Raw genomic sequence first — 12693 nt, forward strand, 5'->3', positions numbered from 1 at the left:
CGTCAATCTTCACATCACCCCACTAAGGGCCTCATTACAATGGCGGTAGGATGGCGGCTGGTAGGTGACGGTCCAACAAGGTGTCTGCGTTTCCGCCCCCTATTACGATACAACCGCTGTGCAGGCAGTTGTAAAATGCCTTCTTTTACTGCCGCTTCTGCTGGGGCCCAGAAAGGGACACAGCGCAAGACGCGGTACAAAAAGGCACTTTAGAAAAATCAATGCACTGTGTGCCTGGCACCATGTGGTGCCTCGCACATGTTTCATGGATATGTGGGCCAAAGGGGGCACTGAGCCTGCTTGGGATCCCAAAATCCCTTTGCAGCTGCCTTTCCATGGTGGTGGGGCTGCCATGAAAAAGTAGTCAGAAAGTGACACCCTAATCCCCACGCTGGTACCTGCACAGGCACCGCCTCCCTTGTAGAGATTAGGTTGTGACCGATGCCCCAACATGCTCCTGGAGCCTGTCAGAGGTGGCAGACTTCCCTCCCACCATCATTGCTCTAACCGCGGCATTTTAGTCAGGCGGCCGGACAGGTAGCTTGGATGTCGGGCAGGCCGCCACAGACGGTCTGTAGTTGGCGGTCTGCCTGACATCAAAATGAGGGCCTAAGTGTTGAGTTTGGTCTTCCTAATAGGACCCATGTAAAATTCTTCCCACCTCATGAGTGCACATAATCCGCTACGGCATGGGGGCTTGTCCTGAACAAAGGTTAAAAGTGCAGAGGATTCGTGTAAATTAAAACGTTTGACGGGGTTAAGTACGTGCAAGGGTTAGGGGTATCACATCACTAACTGACAGGTGCAGGAGATTTGTCCCAGCTCCCGGATAGGTCCCTTTATTTTTTTCAGATGTAACCCTTTTTACTTACCGATTACATATCTTCTTTATCCAAAGCTGTTAGAGAGCGCAAATTAAGAAAAAATGTAGAAGTGCATCATATTTACAAGCATGTTGCATCAGCCTAGTAGAAATTATATAAGAGTGTGAAATATATAGAGTGGCAATATATATGAGTGTTTAATTAGAATAATAATACATATACTAGTGTGAAAAGTTAATATCGAATTGTGTAGTGATGCTGGAATGATGTTGAAATCCCATGTTATGTGGCTGTTGTAAGGGAAAATGTAATTCTGCTAAACGTAGAAATGTGTAGGCCACATGGCAGTTCACAGAGAATACAAGTAGCTGGTGCATTTCCACACAATATGGATCTTAAAGTTATTGTAGTTCAAAGTATTATTGACTATAGAACTGAAGTATATGTTTTGTATATGTGTTATACTTAATCATTGTGTGTCATAAGTTAGAATATTGTTTAAACGGAAGAAATTGAAATGTTTGCAGAGTGCAGAGGCCTGTTTCATGTAATTCTAGTAGGCCTGAATAGATAAAGTCATTTCGTTTGATCTGCATGGGTTCGTTAGAGAGAGGTCAAGCAAAGCACAAGACGCAGAGCCTGCTCGATAGTTTACGACTTAAGAGATATGGTGGAGGCCGGAATTTGGGGCCCACAGAGAAAGTGTCTGTTTGCAGGTGCGAGGGGGTTTAATCAGGAAAGTGATGAATGGGCTTTGTTCAGAGAAGCCTGGCACAGGCCTGGAGGAGGCTTCAGGAATTTCCTGGGGGGTACCGTCCATCAGAAGAAGAGCCTGGGAAGCAAGGTCAACGCTAACGATGGAACCAGAGGAGTACCTGCATGGAAATTGCCGCCAGAACCGACACCACGTGAGGGGCGTCTCTAAGGGCATTTCTATTGGAAATGTGATTTTGTATTAGGGACAGCACCCCAGGGTGGAGTTAGAGCAGATGGTCTGAGGAGCCTAAGAGAGCGGATGGGTAGGCAGATAGGTTAACTGCAAGAGATTGATTTGCAACGAAGACTAAGAGAAGTGTGTGATCTTCTTTGGAAGTCACCACGGCTGACACCTTTTTAGGTAAAGATCTTGTTAAGCAGGGATGTCACTTAGTCTAGTGTAGGGACAGTCTAACCTGAACTTTTCCTTTCTGTAAATGACTTCTAAGCTACAGCTTGTATCGATCCTTGCAACTCTGATGCTATTTGAATTTGTTTTAGTGATATCATTTTGCCGACTAAGAGCATTTAGAGAATTCTTGTTTGTATTGATTCCCGTATATCTTTTGAATCTTATTCTGAGATGTTTCTGTCTCCAGATAACTTTGGTTTTATAATAAACTTTTAAAACTTATTTGTAGTAAGTGGTTATTTAGAGTGGAGTAAGTCCTTATTTGATTGACCTAGTAGTGGATTGCCTTTTACTCAATGACAGGTACCAACGATTTAGTCGACCTGAATTGGGATCTGGAATAATAACTATAGACCAGAAATCCCGCGTTAACAGTTGGTAGCAGAGTGAGGATGGTTACCTTCTTGAGGAGGGTGATCTAGACTAGGTTAGATTATCCCAAGGCCCCTAGAGATCGAGAGATGAGCATCGGAAGAATCGCGTGCCGAAGAAGGTGCTGACGGTGCGAGAGAAGCAGCAGTGTCGGAAGAGAGTGAGTATAACAAGGGTCATGCGTTAACAGATTGCGGTGTTTTGTGTTGTATTTGTATTGTGATGTCATGCGGAGTTGAATGCCTGTAGTGTGATTGAGAGAAGGTTGTGAGCGCGCGCAACCTGGTAAACTGGTAACCTGGTAAACGGGTGAACTGGTGAAAATCTTAAGTTCGAAGTAGAGCTTAAGTGGTTCGGGTGTATCGAACATCCAGAGTAGTTGTCGACCAGAGTAAGGAGGTCATGAGGTACCATTGACCGCCGCAGGACCGAGATAGGGGGAATGCAAGAGTGAGTGTGTGGGTAACGGACGCAGGTCGAAAGTTACCGTGTGTAAGTAACCTATCAGAGAAGGCGATTGTCTGGACGTACACGGAAAGACATTTCGTCGGTTAAGGTGACAATTAAAGTTAGACTGTGGACGTACAGTCGAGGAAAGTGATCGCTTGGACGGAAGTAATAATTTTTCGGAGTATGAATGGGACGCATGCATGACCGCGGAGACGAGCAGAGAAAGGAGGGGAACTGCTGCGAAAGGGGGAAAGTGACGTCTGCTAGAGCCGCGCTGTGATAGGGCGGTTGGTGTGACGTCTGCTAGAGCCATGCTGTGATAGGGCGGTTAGTGTGACGTCAGTGAGAAGCCGCGCTCTGATAGGCCAGTTAGCGAAAACCGCGCTGAGATTGGTGGATTGTCATCAGGAAGTCAGCGAACGCGGAGAAAATAGAAATATTGTAGTTTTGAAAATGAAGTGTTTTAAATGTTTGAGAGCGATCTTTAAGAGAGAACGAAGGGAATCTTATGACGGAGAAGAGGCACCGCCAGAGGGTACACCAGCTCACTATATGGCAACGAATGTTGGGTTGCATACTATACTGTGGATTGATACTTGGAGTAAGATTACAGAAGGGAATGAGGAACTGACGTTTCCAAAATACGGAACGTTTAGACTGGAAGTGTTACATCAGTTCAAAGCAGTTATGTCCTCACTGAGACCTTTGCCCAGACCAACACAGTTTGAGGCCCTTAACGCATGGATTAGGGCGGCGCACGACAGAAATCTGAACAGGCGCCAGGAAAGGGGGAGGCGGTCAGTAAGGGCAGTGCGAGATGCCCAATGGGATGCGGACGCCAAGAGATGGAGGGTACAGGCAATTGAGGTGGATAAGTTGTACACAGTGAGAGAGGTGGCAGGAGAAAAGAGGCTCATGGAAGAGGATGAGGAGAGCGAGTCGGAAGACAACGTAATAAATAGGTTGTTGATGGATAGACCACCTCCGGACAATAGGGAGACGGAAGGCACGGAGCTCCCAAGGGAAGACAGGGTTGGCATAGAAGGGTTTAGGCCACTCCCTTTAGCGGATTGGGTACCTACCAAAGTTGAAGGGTCACCCCAACATAGTACCATACAGAGTGTAGTCGGAAGGGTTGTGGTACAGAAGACGCCAGCAACAGAGAGGGTTGAGTCTTATGAATTGCCTGATGCTCTTCAAGTGCCCATTACCATAGATCCTATACGGTCGATTTATCACCCAGAGAAGGGGAAAGAGGGAGAACAGGTACAGTTAGACAGGGAAAGAGTCGAGATGGAAAGGAGGAATAACACGACAAATGCCTGGAGGCAATTGCCAGGACCGATAACGTGGAGCACCCCATTAGATTCAGCAGGGGATCCCGTAACAGAGCAGGGGGGTCAGAGAGGACCGATGGACCTGAGGGGACCACGGCCGAAATCCTATAAAGAGTTGAGGGTCGACTTGAGAGAATGGGATGGGTCCACAGAAGCACCGAACAACAGGTCAAGAGAGGAAGCAGAATGGGGAAATCGAGGAAAAGAGACATTGTCTCACTGCGGGGCTAGCGCAAGCAGTCAGGAGTGGGATGGTAAAAGTCAGGAGAGTAGAGGAGTTATACGATACAGTGATGGAGGAAATGGGCAGGAGCGAAGCGAGAGAAGTACAGGATGTGGAGAGATGTCTCGTCTCATTCAAAGTGAGGGAGACCGAAGGACACAAGAATACAGGGACAGGTTTAGGTGCACTCACCACGCACCTGATGAAAACGTGCAGCACTGGAATCATGGGAACACAGGGAACAGTGAGGGGTCTTGCCATGAGTTGAGGGATCAGAGGTCCCCACCAAATTGTGAAGGAATGGGGAATAATGAAATGTCTTACCATGCACCTAGGGGAACCAGGCAGGATGGACATTCTGGGACTATGGGAAATATAAAAGTGTTTGACCATACACCCAGAGAGGATGGAACTGCATGGGACCTAGAGAGATGGGAGCAAGGGTGGACTCCCCATAACACGCCTGAGCCCAGACGTAGGACTCAGAGCTGTGATGGGAGAGATGTAAATGGACCCTCTAGAGATGGCGTACTGAAAGCTGTGGTGAAAGCTAAAAGACTCGATGTGTCCAGCTTAAGATCTGATCTGGAAGATATAATAGATGGTACGTTGCAAATAGAAAGGATTGAGACGTACGAGCAGGATGAGCTACTGTTTATAGCAAAGGACATCACTCGAAAGGCAAGAGCAACTCATGAGAAACTGTCTGAACTAGCAGAAAAATATATGGTTGATTTGTCCAGAACCAAGGCATTACAGGGTAACCAAAGGTTACATTATTCAGATCAGGACTTAGAAGAGAGAAGGACAACTGGATTAAAAACACACATAAGGGAACTGATCACAGGAATACGAGCATGGAGAGATCTGGACAAATGGGAAGAGAGATGGTCCAAAAGGGGAACTGTTAGACGGAGCGTGAATGCGATGTCTCCAGAGGGAAGGCTAATGCAGATGGAGGCGTTCCCTTTGCGAGAAATAGCAAATGGGAGTTATGTATTTATTTATTTATTTATTTATTTTTAGCAATTTTTAAAGCGCGCAAATACCCGTACGGGTGTCTCGGCGCTAGTGTTACAGAACTCACTCATGGGATGACAAGAAGGAGAAGGAGGAGACAGAGATTAAGAAGAGAATAGCCATGTTTTAAGGCTCTTTCTGAATTTGAGAAGCGTGGGGGCTGTTTAAATGTGGAATGGTAGAGTATTCCACAATTTGGCAGTGGCGATGGTAAAGCATCTGTCTCCCCAGCTAGCTTTCCTAGTCCGAGGGACATTCAACAAGTAGGCTGAAGATGATCGTAGAGTCCTGCGTTGTTCCACTGGATGAAGAGCTTGTTTCAAGAAGTGTGGTCCTGCATTGTTCAAGGTTTTATAGGCTATACATAGGGCCTTAAATTTGATACGGCTCCTAACAGGGAGCCAATGTAGCTCTCTAATATAAGGGGAAGTAGATGTAAATTTAGAGATGTGTAGTAAAGTTCTGGCAGCAGAGTTTTGCACTGTCTGGAGTTTATTAAGGACCTTTTCCTGGGCGTTTAGGAGAAGGGAATTACAATAATCAGTTTTTGAAAACACTAAGGTGCTAATAAGTGTTTTGCCCGCAGACTGTGGTAAGTATGGGAGTAGTTTTTTTATTTTTTTTAGGGTGTAAAAAGCAGATGATACAACTGTGTTAGCATGGTGAAGAAAGGTCAACTTGTTGTCGAAAGTGACTCCCAAATTGCGGACCTTGGCCATCGGCTGGGGGGGGGACCCAGCCCGGATGTCTACCACTGTGGAGACCATGCCGGCTGCAAGCTCCCGAATGTCATCACCTCCGTTTTGTCGGAGTTTAGTTTGAGACAATTTGATGACATCCAGGAGCTAATCGCCTTCATACCCTCCTGGAAATTGGCTGCAACCGATGTTCCATTATTGTATACCGATAACACCAGTTGGGTGTCGTCGGCGTACGTTGTAAGGGCAATTCCATATGATTTTATCACCCTCGCCAAGTCTGATACATAGATATTAAAAAGCGTCGGACTTAGCGAGGAGCCCTGAGGAACACCGCATGGGAGGGAAAAAGTCTGGGAGGTGAAATTACCCATCTTGACTGTCTGGGGGCGATTAGCTAGGAATGAGGCAATCAGATCTTTAGCCTTGCCTCTAACTCCTAGAGCCGAGACACGGTCGATCAGAATGACATGATCGACCGTGTCAAATGCAGCGGAGAGGTCCAGAAGTATCAGGACCGCCGCACCTTCCCTATCCATTGTGACTCTGATTTCATCTGCAGCTTTTAGCAGTGCTGTCTCCGTCCCATGCCCCTGTCTAAAGCCGAACTGAGTATCATCCAGTAGATTGTTGTCGTTAATAAAATTCGAAAGTTGGATATTCATTGTTTTTTCGAAGATTTTGGCTGGGAATGGGAGACAGGCGATAGGTCTATAACTAGCAGGGACAAGAGGGTCCAGAGTTGGCTTTTTTAGTAGTGGCTTGATAATAGCCTCCTTCCAGACCGATGGATATATGCCAGTAGAAAACATGGCATTGCAGATGGTAGATATTGCAGGAGCAATAGCTTCTGGAATTTGATTCAGAATCGCTGGGGGGCAAGGGTCCAGAGGGGATCCAGATTTGGTACTGATTACCAGACGTTGGATATAGTCATGGTCAGTGATGTTGAAAACTGAGAAAATAGGGGAGTCGTTACTAGGAAGTGCTACAGGAGAGGAGGCCTGGGAGATCGAGAAGGTACGGAAAATGGAACTAACCTTTTCCTCGAAGAAACTAGCCAGATCGTCCGATAAGGACTGAGAGCCTTCTAGGCGCGGGGCAGGAGGGTTAGACAAAGTTGTGACTACCCGGAATAGTTCTCCAGCCGAGTTTTTCGCCTGGTTTATTTGGGAAATATAGTAGCTACTTTTTTCGGAGACTATGAGTCTTTTATAAATTGAGATGGCATTTTTGTAGGTGGTTTTATCTCCAGGACTGTAGTGGCGACGCCACTGCCTTTCAAGGTTCCTGCAGTATTGTTTCTGAATCCGAAGGGACTCAGTGAACCACGGAGCTGATTGAAGTTTCCTGTTCCGATAAGAAGTTTTAGTCGGGGCTAGTTTATTGCAGGCCATGTTTAAGTTCGTCAGATAGTTACAAGACGCTATTGTGGGGTCCTGTTCATTGGGAATATGATTTTCTTGCATGATCACCGATAAGTGAGCTAAATTAATATTTTTCCAGTCTCTGTAGGAGGATTTAAAGGGAGCAGTATGGGTGTGATTAATACTGTTAATTTCAACAGTGAAACAAATCGCTGCATGATCTGTCCAAATAAGAGGAATTATTTGCGTTACAGTTACGAAGGGACTGTTGGTAAATAGACCATCCAGCGTATGGCCTGCTTGATGCGTGGGAGATTTTACCAATTGCAGCAGGCCAACCGCCGCTAAGTCTGAGGTAAGCTGCGTGGTATCCTGATTATTGAAGGCTTCTAAATGAAAATTAAAATCACCTAATATGGTAAAGTGAGAGGAATCTGCAGATACTTCAATTATATTACCTATGTTGGCTAGGAATTTAGATCTTGACCCTGGAGGGCGATAAATTAGCATGCCCTTAAAGGATGATTTGGCCGAGAGGAGTAATGTAAAAGTGAGGGCCTCGTATTCAGGGCAAGAACATTGTTTCATCGTAAGTTTAAACTGCTCTTTGTGAATTATTGCAATGCCACCCCCTTTTTTTATTGGCCTATCTAGTCGGCATACATTATAATTAATAGGGGTGGCAGCTCTAAAGTCTGGCCCAGAGGCTTCATCACCCCATGTCTCTGTAATAAATAAGAGATCCAGTTTGTGTGTCTCTATTAAATCGGCAATTTCTAGTTTGTGCTTGGGAAGGGATCTGGCATTTATTAGCGCAGCTTGAACCAAGGGTGGGTCAGTTGTGGAGGGCTTCGAAGTTGCTTTTATGCAAGTTGGGCAATAAAGTGGGCCTAGAATGGGATTGGAATATCCTAGATTGGGAGGAGCATGCGGTAATCCAGTTGTATGGCTGAGTTGTAAAAGTTCGGCAAAGGTGTATTTAAGTCTCACCGTGTTAGGATGTGGTCGTGAAGCTGGAGCTTGGGCGACAGGGGGGGTGTCCCTTGGCCCGTCCTCGGCGCGGACGAGTGCAGACGAGCTTGCCTTATGCGCGCCTTCGGCGCGCATTCGTCGCGCCCGCTGCGCTCGTCCGCTGCGCTTCCGGTTACAGCACATGATTTATTGTGCCGAAATTGAGGATAATTAGGGGGGTGTGGTCAGCGCGTGTGGGCGTGTCCGCCGGTGGAGGAGGCGGCGTTGCCCTGGCAGCAGTATGCCTCGTCAGGCATGTGCCCTGGAGTAGAGGAGATTTGGCCGCATTTACCAACTCATTTCCAAAGTTAAGGGAGAACCCTGTAGAGTGGTACAAGCAGGTAGAGAGGTTTGTCAAGATTTCAAAGGTATTGTGGATTGATTTGAACACTTTGTTTGACATTGTGGTTCCAGGGGACTTGTGGACAACATGCAAGACCAGTGTCGAATGGCCCACTGCAGAACCAGAGATGGATGCTCTTACTAATGGACCGTCAGAAAGTGTCATGTTAAAATATGAAAGGGTGATGACATGGCTGAAAGAGAAGGTGCCACCACAAGATATAGATTGGGTAAAAATAGACCGAACAAGGCAGGAACCCAAGGAGACAGTTCATGAGTATTATGAGCAATTGTTCAAAGCATTCAAACAATACAGTGGACTAGATGTAATGGATCCCAAGGATATAGGACCGTTTGTATCAAAGTTCGTTTTGGGGTTGAGACCTGATATTTGTTTGATGATTCAGCAACATTTAATTTGTTGGCAAAACAAACCATTGGATGAGATTTTGAGGTACGCAAGGTATTGCAGTGATGAAATAGATTCTAAAGCAAAGAAATTAAAGGAAAAGCTCATGATGGTGCAGATGCAGTCAGCTGGAAAGGGTGGACAGCAGCAGGGAACAGGGACAATGGGACGGAAATCGAGTAATCAGAATAAAGACAGCGAGGAAAGCTCGAGACCTAGAATAGACATTGCTACGTTGAAGAAAACGACAAAGTGCCACCAGTGTCACCAGGTGGGGCATTGGAGACGCGAGTGTCCTTATAACCCTGAAAACGGAGAATTAGAGGTAGAAGAGGAAGTCCAGGAAGTTCCAGTCCAAAGGGTGACAGTGACAAGAAGTAATGTGGCCAAAGGGGGGACTTCGGCTCCACGAGCTCAGTTCCCGCAGCCACCAAAGATTGCGACAGGAGGAAAGGTCTATAGACAAATGCCTCTTTTTATAGACGAAGAAAAATGTTATTACATTGATCCATTGACAGGACAACATGTAAGCAGAGAAGAGGACTGTACCCTCGGGGCAGTCCTAGAGGTGGACCAAAGAGGACCATTTGTTGAGGCTGAAGTGGCAGGGTGTCCCACAACATTCTTGGTGGATACTGGAGCTACTCGATCAACGTTGAGATCGGCAGTGGTTCCAGATCTACCGATGTCGGGGGAAACAATTCAAGTGGTAGGAGTCGCAAATAGGAGAATGACTAGCCCCTTGACGGAACCAGTGTCAGTAAAAATAGGAAACTACACCAATGAACATCAGTTCGTGGTATGTGATTCTAGTCCTGTGTGTCTGTTAGGAAGAGACTTATTGTGCAAGCTGAACTGCACAATATACTGCACACCTCAGGGAGTGGAGGTACAGACTACTGACGATGATGCTACCTTTAAAGTTACAAATTCGAAAACATGCATAGAACTGTATCCTTCCCTGACTGTGGAGGACCTTCCTTGGGACTTACGTGATGCAGTATCTTCAGAGGTATGGGATTTTACTGGTGAAGAGATAGGATTGATTAAAGGAGTAAAACCAGTGAAGATCATGGTGAAACCAAATGTTGATTATCCAAGAACGCCTCAATACAAATTGTCCCAGGAGACGATTGCAGGAATAAGACCTGTGATCGACTCTATGATTCAACAAGGAATACTGAAGGAAATCGTGGGTAGTCCATGTAACTCCCCGATTATGGGTTTGCAGAAGCCTAGTGGGAAATTTAGAATAGTACAGGATCTTCGAAAAATTAATAACATAGTTGTTTCATGTTGTCCAGTGGTACCGAATCCATCAGTGATATTGTTTCAGATACCCTTCCAAGCTGAGTGGTTCACAGTGATAGATCTTTGTCAGGCTTTCTTTTCAATCCCATTAGATGAAGAGAGCCAGTACCTTTTTGCTTTTAAAATGGAAAATCGCGTTTTAACATGGTGTCGTATTCCACAAGGGTTTACAGATAGCCCATCAATCTTCAATCAGATACTGAAGAAAAATCTTTAAAGTCTAGTACTGCCACAGAACTCGGTTCTGGTCCAGTACATAGACGACCTACTTGTTGCATCAGGAACAGAAGAAGCTTGTAAGACAGATACCATTGCCTTGCTGAACCATTTAGCTGAAAATGGACACAAGGTATCTCCAAACAAATTGCAGTACTGTCTGACCGAAGTACAGTACTTGGGTCATCGGATAGAAAAGGGAAAGCACAAGGTGTCACCAGATAGGATAGAGGCGATAATGAAAAAGAACGCGCCTACAACACAGAGAGAAGTCAGGATGTTCCTAGGAATGGTTGGTTATTGCCGACAGTGGATAGCTAACTTTTCACTGAAAGCAAAACCCTTACAGAAACTGACGCACAAGGAGGTGAGTGATCCGGTACCATGGGACAGAGAGTGTTTGATGTCGTTCCTACAGCTGAGAGAGGACCTGTGTCGTGCTCCGGCTTTGGAGATGCCAGACTATGAGAAACCATTTTCACTTTACTGCTGCGAAAGAGAAGGTTGTGCTTTGTCAGTGTTAGTACAAACTCATGGAAATGCCCGTAGACCAGTTGCATATTTCTCGGCTACTTTAGATCCGGTAGCCGCAGCGTTGCCCGGATGTCTCAAATCCGTTGCTGCAACAGGTGTCAGCATTGAACGTTGTGAGAATATAGTGATGGGACACCAATTAGTGGTGTATGTACCGCATTCTGTGGAATTGTTAATGACCAGGACCAAGACACAGCACATGACCAACAGTAGGCTCACGCGTTACGAGCAAGTTATTCTTGCTGCGCAAAAACGTGACCCTAAAGAGGTCCTCTGTTTTGAATCCTGCTACACTGATGCCACTTCCTAATGATATAGAAGGCAAAGACTGTGAAGATCACGATTGCCTTGATGTGACTGAACTATGCACGAAGCCCAGACCAGATATTGTGGATGTGCCATTGATTGACCCCGATGAAATTTTCTTTGTTGATGGCTCATGTTTAAGAGACGATACTGGTCGGTTGAGAGCAGCTTATGCTGTTTGCACCATTACTGGAGTTGTGGAAGCCGCTTGCCTGGAAGGAGTACACTCCGTACAGGTAGCAGAAATCATTGCATTGACCCGTGCCTGCATAGCAGGTAGAAAAATTAGAGTCACCATTTATACTGATAGCCAATATGGTTTCGGTGTAGTTCAAGATTTCGGGCAATTGTGGTCTCAGAGGGGTTACATGACCTCCTCTGGTTCGCCCCTCAGAAATGGGGAATTTGTGCGACTGCTGTTAGAAGCATTACAAGGTCCAGATGCAATAGCAATAGTCAAGTGTATAGCCCACACCAAAAATACAGATTTTGTGTCGCAAGGTAACAGATACGCAGACGAAGTTGCCCGTTACTGCGCTGAACATGGATATTCTGTCACGGAAGTGGAAGTAGGTGGGACTCAGGAAAAGACAGAATTAAACATGATGTTAGAAACAGTGGATACTTGGGAAGATTTGAAGGTAATGCAAGACAATGCACCTGATTTTGAGAAAAAGGCATGGGAAACAGCAGGTTGTGTGAAAAGTGAAATGGACTTTTGGGTTTCAGCAGATGGAAGGGCAGTGTTACCTGAGGAATTAGTGAGTCCAATGGCAAGACAGATACATGGTCCAGTACACTTAGGAAGGGATGCCATGTTGAGGGTGTTTAGGCAAACTTGGTATTGTCCTAAGTTTAGGATTGCAGCAGAAGCAGTCTGTAGGAGATGCGTTACATGTCAGCAACTGAACGTAGGGAAAAGAACACCAGTTACGAGGAGTCACATTGGGAGGTCTGGGGGGCCTTTCAATAGAATGCAATTAGATTTTATCGAGATGCCAAAGGTCAACCGCCTTAGGTATGTTCTGGTGGTTGTATGCATATTTTCCAGATGGGTCGAAGCATACCCTACACGCAGGTGCGATACACTCACAGTGGCAAAGTT

This window comes from Lissotriton helveticus, chromosome 4_1, assembly GCF_964261635.1.
Source record: "Lissotriton helveticus chromosome 4_1, aLisHel1.1, whole genome shotgun sequence".
NCBI lineage: Eukaryota > Metazoa > Chordata > Amphibia > Caudata > Salamandridae > Lissotriton > Lissotriton helveticus.